This window comes from Eucyclogobius newberryi, unplaced genomic scaffold (assembly GCF_026437365.1).
Source record: "Eucyclogobius newberryi isolate DKJ021-1_F unplaced genomic scaffold, fEucNew1.0.hap1 SCAF_3, whole genome shotgun sequence".
Classification (NCBI taxonomy): domain Eukaryota; kingdom Metazoa; phylum Chordata; class Actinopteri; order Gobiiformes; family Gobiidae; genus Eucyclogobius; species Eucyclogobius newberryi.
Window position 1 is genome coordinate 41075062 of NW_027315945.1, and position 14280 is coordinate 41089341.

The following is a 14280-nucleotide window of genomic DNA, read 5'->3' on the forward strand; positions in this document are numbered from 1 at the left end:
ACACTGACTAGACACTGACTTAACACTGACTTAACACTGACTTAACACTGACTAAACACTGACTTAACACTGACTTAACACTGACTAAACACTGACTTAACACTGACTAAACACTGACTTAACACTGACTTGACACTGACTAAACACTGACTTAACACTGACTTAACACTGACTAAACACTGACTATACACTGACTTAACACTGACTTAACACTGACTTAACACTGACTAAACACTGACTTAACACTGACTAAACACTGACTTAACACTGACTAAACACTGACTATACACTGACTTAACACTGACTTAACACTGACTAAACACTGACTTAACACTGACTAAACACTGACTTAACACTGACTTAACACTGACTAAACACTGACTTAACACTGACTAAACACTGACTTAACACTGACTAAACACTGACTTAACACTGACTATACACTGACTTAACACTGACTTAACACTGACTTAACACTGACTTAACACTGACTAAACACTGACTTAACACTGACTAAACACTGACTAAACACTGACTTAACACTGACTTAACACTGACTAAACACTGACTTAACACTGACTAAACACTGACTATACACTGACTTAACACTGACTAAACACTGACTTAACACTGACTTAACACTGACTTAACACTGACTATACACTGACTTAACACTGACTAAACACTGACTATACACTGACTTAACACTGACTAAACACTGACTTAACACTGACTAAACACTGACTTAACACTGACTTGACACTGACTAAACACTGACTTAACACTGATTTAACACTGACTTAACACTGACTTAACACTGACTAAACACTGACTTAACACTGACTAAACACTGACTAAACACTGACTAAACACTGACTTAACACTGACTTAACACTGACTAAACACTGACTTAACACTGACTTGACACTGACTAAACACTGACTTAACACTGACTAAACACTGACTAAACACTGACTTAACACTGACTAAACACTGACTTAACACTGACTTGACACTGACTTAACACTGACTTAACACTGACTTAACACTGACTAAACACTGACTTAACACTGACTAAACACTGACTTAACACTGACTTAACACTGACTTAACACTGACTTAACACTGACTAAACACTGACTTAACACTGACTAAACACTTACTTAACACTGACTATACACTGACTTAACACTGACTTAACACTGACTAAACACTGACTTAACACTGACTAAACACTGACTAAACACTGACTTAGCACTGACTTAACACTGACTAAACACTGACTTAACACTGACTAAACACTGACTATACACTGACTTAACACTGACTAAACACTGACTTAACACTGACTAAACACTGACTTAACACTGACTATACACTGACTATACACTGACTTAACACTGACTTAACACTGACTAAACACTGACTTAACACTGACTTAACACTGACTAAACACTGACTTAACACTGACTTAACACTGACTTAACACTGACTTAACACTGACTAAACACTGACTTAACACTGACTTGACACTGACTAGACACTGACTTAACACTGACTTAACACTGACTTAACACTGACTAAACACTGACTTAACACTGACTTAACACTGACTTAACACTGACTAAACACTGACTTAACACTGACTAAACACTGACTTAACACTGACTTAACACTGACTAAACACTGACTATACACTGACTTAACACTGACTAAACACTGACTTAACACTGACTAAACACTGACTATACACTGACTTAACACTGACTTAACACTGACTAAACACTGACTTAACACTGACTAAACACTGACTTAACACTGACTTAACACTGACTAAACACTGACTTAACACTGACTAAACACTGACTTAACACTGACTAAACACTGACTTAACACTGACTAAACACTGACTTAACACTGACTTAACACTGACTAAACACTGACTTAACACTGACTAAACACTGACTTAACACTGACTTAACACTGACTTAACACTGACTTAACACTGACTAAACACTGACTTAACACTGACTTAACACTGACTATACACTGACTTAACACTGACTTAACACTGACTTAACACTGACTAAACACTGACTTAACACTGACTAAACACTGACTAAACACTGACTTAGCACTGACTTAACACTGACTAAACACTGACTATACACTGACTTAACACTGACTAAACACTGACTTAACACTGACTAAACACTGACTTAACACTGACTATACACTGACTATACACTGACTATACACTGACTTAACACTGACTTAACACTGACTAAACACTGACTAAACACTGACTTAACACTGACTAAACACTGACTATACACTGACTTAACACTGACTTAACACTGACTTAACACTGACTAAACACTGACTTAACACTGACTAAACACTGACTTAACACTGACTATACACTGACTTAACACTGACTTAACACTGACTAAACACTGACTTAACACTGACTAAACACTGACTTAACACTGACTTAACACTGACTAAACACTGACTTAACACTGACTAAACACTGACTTAACACTGACTAAACACTGACTTAACACTGACTATACACTGACTTAACACTGACTTAACACTGACTTAACACTGACTAAACACTGACTTAACACTGACTAAACACTGACTAAACACTGACTTAACACTGACTTAACACTGACTAAACACTGACTTAACACTGACTAAACACTGACTATACACTGACTTAACACTGACTAAACACTGACTTAACACTGACTTAACACTGACTTAACACTGACTATACACTGACTTAACACTGACTTAACACTGACTAAACACTGACTATACACTGACTTAACACTGACTAAACACTGACTTAACACTGACTAAACACTGACTTAACACTGACTTGACACTGACTAAACACTGACTTAACACTGATTTAACACTGACTTAACACTGACTTAACACTGACTAAACACTGACTTAACACTGACTAAACACTGACTAAACACTGACTAAACACTGACTTAACACTGACTAAACACTGACTTAACACTGACTTGACACTGACTAAACACTGACTTAACACTGACTAAACACTGACTTAACACTGACTAAACACTGACTTAACACTGACTTGACACTGACTTAACACTGACTTAACACTGACTTAACACTGACTAAACACTGACTTAACACTGACTAAACACTGACTTAACACTGACTTAACACTGACTTAACACTGACTTAACACTGACTTAACACTGACTAAACACTGACTTAACACTGACTAAACACTGACTAAACACTTACTTAACACTGACTATACACTGACTTAACACTGACTTAACACTGACTAAACACTGACTTAACACTGACTAAACACTGACTAAACACTGACTTAGCACTGACTTAACACTGACTAAACACTGACTTAACACTGACTAAACACTGACTATACACTGACTTAACACTGACTAAACACTGACTTAACACTGACTAAACACTGACTTAACACTGACTATACACTGACTATACACTGACTTAACACTGACTTAACACTGACTAAACACTGACTTAACACTGACTTAACACTGACTTAACACTGACTTAACACTGACTTAACACTGACTAAACACTGACTTAACACTGACTAAACACTGACTTAACACTGACTTAACACTGACTTAACACTGACTAAACACTGACTTAACACTGACTAAACACTGACTTAACACTGACTAAACACTGACTTAACACTGACTTAACACTGACTTAACACTGACTAAACACTGACTTAACACTGACTTAACACTCACTTAACACTGACTAAACACTGACTTAACACTGACTAAACACTGACTAAACACTGACTTAGCACTGACTTAACACTGACTAAACACTGACTTAACACTGATTAAACACTGACTTAACACTGACTAAACACTGACTTAACACTGACTAAACACTGACTTAACACTGACTATACACTGACTATACACTGACTATACACTGACTTAACACTGACTTAACACTGACTAAACACTGACTTAACACTGACTTAACACTGACTAAACACTGACTTAACACTGACTTAACACTGACTTAACACTGACTAAACACTGACTTAACACTGACTAAACACTGACTTAACACTGACTTGACACTGACTAGACACTGACTTAACACTGACTTAACACTGACTTAACACTGACTAAACACTGACTTAACACTGACTTAACACTGACTAAACACTGACTTAACACTGACTAAACACTGACTTAACACTGACTTGACACTGACTAAACACTGACTTAACACTGACTTAACACTGACTAAACACTGACTTAACACTGACTAAACACTGACTAAACACTGACTTAGCACTGACTTAACACTGACTAAACACTGACTATACACTGACTTAACACTGACTAAACACTGACTTAACACTGACTAAACACTGACTTAACACTGACTATACACTGACTATACACTGACTATACACTGACTTAACACTGACTTAACACTGACTAAACACTGACTAAACACTGACTTAACACTGACTAAACACTGACTATACACTGACTTAACACTGACTTAACACTGACTTAACACTGACTAAACACTGACTTAACACTGACTAAACACTGACTTAACACTGACTATACACTGACTTAACACTGACTTAACACTGACTAAACACTGACTTAACACTGACTAAACACTGACTTAACACTGACTTAACACTGACTAAACACTGACTTAACACTGACTAAACACTGACTTAACACTGACTAAACACTGACTTAACACTGACTATACACTGACTTAACACTGACTTAACACTGACTTAACACTGACTAAACACTGACTTAACACTGACTAAACACTGACTAAACACTGACTTAACACTGACTTAACACTGACTAAACACTGACTTAACACTGACTAAACACTGACTATACACTGACTTAACACTGACTAAACACTGACTTAACACTGACTTAACACTGACTTAACACTGACTATACACTGACTTAACACTGACTTAACACTGACTAAACACTGACTATACACTGACTTAACACTGACTAAACACTGACTTAACACTGACTAAACACTGACTTAACACTGACTTGACACTGACTAAACACTGACTTAACACTGATTTAACACTGACTTAACACTGACTTAACACTGACTAAACACTGACTTAACACTGACTAAACACTGACTAAACACTGACTAAACACTGACTTAACACTGACTAAACACTGACTTAACACTGACTTGACACTGACTAAACACTGACTTAACACTGACTAAACACTGACTTAACACTGACTAAACACTGACTTAACACTGACTTGACACTGACTTAACACTGACTTAACACTGACTTAACACTGACTAAACACTGACTTAACACTGACTAAACACTGACTTAACACTGACTTAACACTGACTTAACACTGACTTAACACTGACTTAACACTGACTAAACACTGACTTAACACTGACTAAACACTGACTAAACACTTACTTAACACTGACTATACACTGACTTAACACTGACTTAACACTGACTAAACACTGACTTAACACTGACTAAACACTGACTAAACACTGACTTAGCACTGACTTAACACTGACTAAACACTGACTTAACACTGACTAAACACTGACTATACACTGACTTAACACTGACTAAACACTGACTTAACACTGACTAAACACTGACTTAACACTGACTATACACTGACTATACACTGACTTAACACTGACTTAACACTGACTAAACACTGACTTAACACTGACTTAACACTGACTTAACACTGACTTAACACTGACTTAACACTGACTAAACACTGACTTAACACTGACTAAACACTGACTTAACACTGACTTAACACTGACTTAACACTGACTAAACACTGACTTAACACTGACTAAACACTGACTTAACACTGACTAAACACTGACTTAACACTGACTTAACACTGACTTAACACTGACTAAACACTGACTTAACACTGACTTAACACTCACTTAACACTGACTAAACACTGACTTAACACTGACTAAACACTGACTAAACACTGACTTAGCACTGACTTAACACTGACTAAACACTGACTTAACACTGATTAAACACTGACTTAACACTGACTAAACACTGACTTAACACTGACTAAACACTGACTTAACACTGACTATACACTGACTATACACTGACTATACACTGACTTAACACTGACTTAACACTGACTAAACACTGACTTAACACTGACTTAACACTGACTAAACACTGACTTAACACTGACTTAACACTGACTTAACACTGACTAAACACTGACTTAACACTGACTAAACACTGACTTAACACTGACTTGACACTGACTAGACACTGACTTAACACTGACTTAACACTGACTTAACACTGACTAAACACTGACTTAACACTGACTTAACACTGACTAAACACTGACTTAACACTGACTAAACACTGACTTAACACTGACTTGACACTGACTAAACACTGACTTAACACTGACTTAACACTGACTAAACACTGACTTAACACTGACTAAACACTGACTAAACACTGACTTAGCACTGACTTAACACTGACTAAACACTGACTATACACTGACTTAACACTGACTAAACACTGACTTAACACTGACTAAACACTGACTTAACACTGACTATACACTGACTATACACTGACTATACACTGACTTAACACTGACTTAACACTGACTAAACACTGACTAAACACTGACTTAACACTGACTAAACACTGACTATACACTGACTTAACACTGACTTAACACTGACTTAACACTGACTAAACACTGACTTAACACTGACTAAACACTGACTTAACACTGACTATACACTGACTTAACACTGACTTAACACTGACTAAACACTGACTTAACACTGACTAAACACTGACTTAACACTGACTTAACACTGACTAAACACTGACTTAACACTGACTAAACACTGACTTAACACTGACTAAACACTGACTTAACACTGACTATACACTGACTTAACACTGACTTAACACTGACTTAACACTGACTAAACACTGACTTAACACTGACTAAACACTGACTAAACACTGACTTAACACTGACTTAACACTGACTAAACACTGACTTAACACTGACTAAACACTGACTATACACTGACTTAACACTGACTAAACACTGACTTAACACTGACTTAACACTGACTTAACACTGACTATACACTGACTTAACACTGACTTAACACTGACTAAACACTGACTATACACTGACTTAACACTGACTAAACACTGACTTAACACTGACTAAACACTGACTTAACACTGACTTGACACTGACTAAACACTGACTTAACACTGATTTAACACTGACTTAACACTGACTTAACACTGACTAAACACTGACTTAACACTGACTAAACACTGACTAAACACTGACTAAACACTGACTTAACACTGACTAAACACTGACTTAACACTGACTTGACACTGACTAAACACTGACTTAACACTGACTAAACACTGACTTAACACTGACTAAACACTGACTTAACACTGACTTGACACTGACTTAACACTGACTTAACACTGACTTAACACTGACTAAACACTGACTTAACACTGACTAAACACTGACTTAACACTGACTTAACACTGACTTAACACTGACTTAACACTGACTTAACACTGACTAAACACTGACTTAACACTGACTAAACACTGACTAAACACTTACTTAACACTGACTATACACTGACTTAACACTGACTTAACACTGACTAAACACTGACTTAACACTGACTAAACACTGACTAAACACTGACTTAGCACTGACTTAACACTGACTAAACACTGACTTAACACTGACTAAACACTGACTATACACTGACTTAACACTGACTAAACACTGACTTAACACTGACTAAACACTGACTTAACACTGACTATACACTGACTATACACTGACTTAACACTGACTTAACACTGACTAAACACTGACTTAACACTGACTTAACACTGACTTAACACTGACTTAACACTGACTTAACACTGACTAAACACTGACTTAACACTGACTAAACACTGACTTAACACTGACTTAACACTGACTTAACACTGACTAAACACTGACTTAACACTGACTAAACACTGACTTAACACTGACTAAACACTGACTTAACACTGACTTAACACTGACTTAACACTGACTAAACACTGACTTAACACTGACTTAACACTCACTTAACACTGACTAAACACTGACTTAACACTGACTAAACACTGACTAAACACTGACTTAGCACTGACTTAACACTGACTAAACACTGACTTAACACTGATTAAACACTGACTTAACACTGACTAAACACTGACTTAACACTGACTAAACACTGACTTAACACTGACTATACACTGACTATACACTGACTATACACTGACTTAACACTGACTTAACACTGACTAAACACTGACTTAACACTGACTTAACACTGACTAAACACTGACTTAACACTGACTTAACACTGACTTAACACTGACTAAACACTGACTTAACACTGACTAAACACTGACTTAACACTGACTTGACACTGACTAGACACTGACTTAACACTGACTTAACACTGACTTAACACTGACTAAACACTGACTTAACACTGACTTAACACTGACTAAACACTGACTTAACACTGACTAAACACTGACTTAACACTGACTTGACACTGACTAAACACTGACTTAACACTGACTTAACACTGACTAAACACTGACTTAACACTGACTAAACACTGACTAAACACTGACTTAGCACTGACTTAACACTGACTAAACACTGACTATACACTGACTTAACACTGACTAAACACTGACTTAACACTGACTAAACACTGACTTAACACTGACTATACACTGACTATACACTGACTATACACTGACTTAACACTGACTTAACACTGACTAAACACTGACTAAACACTGACTTAACACTGACTAAACACTGACTATACACTGACTTAACACTGACTTAACACTGACTTAACACTGACTAAACACTGACTTAACACTGACTAAACACTGACTTAACACTGACTATACACTGACTTAACACTGACTTAACACTGACTAAACACTGACTTAACACTGACTAAACACTGACTTAACACTGACTTAACACTGACTAAACACTGACTTAACACTGACTAAACACTGACTTAACACTGACTAAACACTGACTTAACACTGACTATACACTGACTTAACACTGACTTAACACTGACTTAACACTGACTAAACACTGACTTAACACTGACTAAACACTGACTAAACACTGACTTAACACTGACTTAACACTGACTAAACACTGACTTAACACTGACTAAACACTGACTATACACTGACTTAACACTGACTAAACACTGACTTAACACTGACTTAACACTGACTTAACACTGACTATACACTGACTTAACACTGACTTAACACTGACTAAACACTGACTATACACTGACTTAACACTGACTAAACACTGACTTAACACTGACTAAACACTGACTTAACACTGACTTGACACTGACTAAACACTGACTTAACACTGACTTAACACTGACTTAACACTGACTTAACACTGACTTAACACTGACTAAACACTGACTTAACACTGACTAAACACTGACTAAACACTTACTTAACACTGACTATACACTGACTTAACACTGACTTAACACTGACTAAACACTGACTTAACACTGACTAAACACTGACTAAACACTGACTTAGCACTGACTTAACACTGACTAAACACTGACTTAACACTGACTAAACACTGACTATACACTGACTTAACACTGACTAAACACTGACTTAACACTGACTAAACACTGACTTAACACTGACTATACACTGACTATACACTGACTTAACACTGACTTAACACTGACTAAACACTGACTTAACACTGACTTAACACTGACTTAACACTGACTTAACACTGACTTAACACTGACTAAACACTGACTTAACACTGACTTGACACTGACTAGACACTGACTTAACACTGACTTAACACTGACTTAACACTGACTAAACACTGACTTAACACTGACTTAACACTGACTTAACACTGACTAAACACTGACTTAACACTGACTTAACACTGACTTAACACTGACTATACACTGACTTAACACTGACTTAACACTGACTTAACACTGACTAAACACTGACTTAACACTGACTAAACACTGACTAAACACTGACTTAGCACTGACTTAACACTGACTAAACACTGACTATACACTGACTTAACACTGACTAAACACTGACTTAACACTGACTAAACACTGACTTAACACTGACTATACACTGACTATACACTGACTATACACTGACTTAACACTGACTTAACACTGACTAAACACTGACTAAACACTGACTTAACACTGACTAAACACTGACTATACACTGACTTAACACTGACTTAACACTGACTTAACACTGACTAAACACTGACTTAACACTGACTAAACACTGACTTAACACTGACTATACACTGACTTAACACTGACTTAACACTGACTAAACACTGACTTAACACTGACTAAACACTGACTTAACACTGACTTAACACTGACTAAACACTGACTTAACACTGACTAAACACTGACTTAACACTGACTAAACACTGACTTAACACTGACTATACACTGACTTAACACTGACTTAACACTGACTTAACACTGACTAAACACTGACTTAACACTGACTAAACACTGACTAAACACTGACTTAACACTGACTTAACACTGACTAAACACTGACTTAACACTGACTAAACACTGACTATACACTGACTTAACACTGACTAAACACTGACTTAACACTGACTTAACACTGACTTAACACTGACTATACACTGACTTAACACTGACTTAACACTGACTAAACACTGACTATACACTGACTTAACACTGACTAAACACTGACTTAACACTGACTAAACACTGACTTAACACTGACTTGACACTGACTAAACACTGACTTAACACTGATTTAACACTGACTTAACACTGACTTAACACTGACTAAACACTGACTTAACACTGACTAAACACTGACTAAACACTGACTAAACACTGACTTAACACTGACTAAACACTGACTTAACACTGACTTGACACTGACTAAACACTGACTTAACACTGACTAAACACTGACTTAACACTGACTAAACACTGACTTAACACTGACTTGACACTGACTTAACACTGACTTAACACTGACTAAACACTGACTTAACACTGACTAAACACTGACTTAACACTGACTTAACACTGACTTAACACTGACTTAACACTGACTTAACACTGACTAAACACTGACTTAACACTGACTAAACACTGACTAAACACTTACTTAACACTGACTATACACTGACTTAACACTGACTTAACACTGACTAAACACTGACTTAACACTGACTAAACACTGACTAAACACTGACTTAGCACTGACTTAACACTGACTAAACACTGACTTAACACTGACTAAACACTGACTATACACTGACTTAACACTGACTAAACACTGACTTAACACTGACTAAACACTGACTTAACACTGACTATACACTGACTATACACTGACTTAACACTGACTTAACACTGACTAAACACTGACTTAACACTGACTTAACACTGACTTAACACTGACTTAACACTGACTTAACACTGACTAAACACTGACTTAACACTGACTTGACACTGACTAGACACTGACTTAACACTGACTTAACACTGACTTAACACTGACTAAACACTGACTTAACACTGACTTAACACTGACTTAACACTGACTAAACACTGACTTAACACAGACTAAACACTGACTTAACACTGACTTAACACTGACTAAACACTGACTATACACTGACTTAACACTGACTAAACACTGACTTAACACTGACTAAACACTGACTATACACTGACTTAACACTGACTTAACACTGACTAAACACTGACTTAACACTGACTAAACACTGACTTAACACTGACTTAACACTGACTAAACACTGACTTAACACTGACTAAACACTGACTTAACACTGACTAAACACTGACTTAACACTGACTTAACACTGACTTAACACTGACTTAACACTGACTTAACACTGACTTAACACTGACTTAACACTGACTAAACACTGACTTAACACTGACTAAACACTGACTAAACACTGACTTAGCACTGACTTAACACTGACTAAACTCTGACTATACACTGACTTAACACTGACTAAACACTGACTTAACACTGACTAAACACTGACTTAACACTGACTATACACTGACTATACACTGACTATACACTGACTTAACACTGACTTAACACTGACTAAACACTGACTTAACACTGACTTAACACTGACTAAACACTGACTTAACACTGACTTAACACTGACTTAACACTGACTAAACACTGACTTAACACTGACTAAACACTGACTTAACACTGACTAAACACTGACTTAACACTGACTAAACACTGACTTAACACTGACTAAACACTGACTTAACACTGACTAAACACTGACTTAACACTGACTTAACACTGACTAAACACTGACTTAACACTGACTAAACACTGACTTAACACTGACTAAACACTGACTTAACACTGACTTAACACTGACTTAACACTGACTTAACACTGACTTAACACTGACTTAACACTGACTTAACACTGACTAAACACTGACTTAACACTGACTAAACACTGACTAAACACTGACTTAGCACTGACTTAACACTGACTAAACTCTGACTATACACTGACTTAACACTGACTAAACACTGACTTAACACTGACTAAACACTGACTTAACACTGACTATACACTGACTATACACTGACTATACACTGACTTAACACTGACTTAACACTGACTAAACACTGACTTAACACTGACTTAACACTGACTAAACACTGACTTAACACTGACTTAACACTGACTTAACACTGACTAAACACTGACTTAACACTGACTAAACACTGACTTAACACTGACTAAACACTGACTTAACACTGACTAAACACTGACTTAACACTGACTTAACACTGACTAAACACTGACTATACACTGACTTAACACTGACTAAACACTGACTTAACACTGACTAAACACTGACTATACACTGACTTAACACTGACTTAACACTGACTAAACACTGACTTAACACTGACTAAACACTGACTTAACACTGACTTAACACTGACTAAACACTGACTTAACACTGACTAAACACTGACTTAACACTGACTAAACACTGACTAAACACTGACTTAACACTGACTTAACACTGACTAAACACTGACTTAACACTGACTAAACACTGACTTAACACTGACTAAACACTGACTAAACACTGACTTAACACTGACTTAACACTGACTAAACACTGACTTAACACTGACTAAACACTGACTTAACACTGACTAAACACTGACTTAACACTGACTAAACACTGACTTAACACTGACTAAACACTGACTAAACACTGACTTAACTCATCTGCTACATCTTCCCCCTTGGTCACATCCTCCGCCAACTCAACCTGGACTTTCACTGCTGACGACGCCCAGATCTACCTCACCACCAAATCCACCCACACCCGCCTCCTCACCCACACCCTCCTCCTCACCCACACCCGGTCCCGTGATCACATCACTCCCGTTCTCCGCTCTCTCCATTGGCTCCCCATCAAGCAGCGCATAAACTTTAAAATACTCCTCCTCACCTTCAAAGCTCTTCACCACCTTGCCCCCCCCTACCTGTCTGACCTCCTCATCCCCCACCGCCCCCCCTACCTGTCTGACCTCCTCATCCCCCACCGCCCCCCCTACCTGTCTGACCTCCTCATCCCCCACCGCCCCCCCTACCTGTCTGACCTCCTCATCCCCCACCGCCCCCCCTACCTGTCTGACCTCCTCATCCCCCACCGCCCCCCCTACCTGTCTGACCTCCTCATCCCCCACCGCCCCTCCCGAGCTCTCCGATCCTCCTCCTCTCTCACCCTGACTGCACCAACATCCCGACTCAAAACTTTTGGCGACAGAGCATTCTCCCGAACAGCACCCCGACTCTGGAACTCCCTCCCCCCCGTCCCACTCTCCCTCACTCACAACATTCAAATCCCGCCTAAAAACATACCTCTTCACCCACGCCTATGACCTCCCCTACCCCTAGCCTCCTCTACCCCA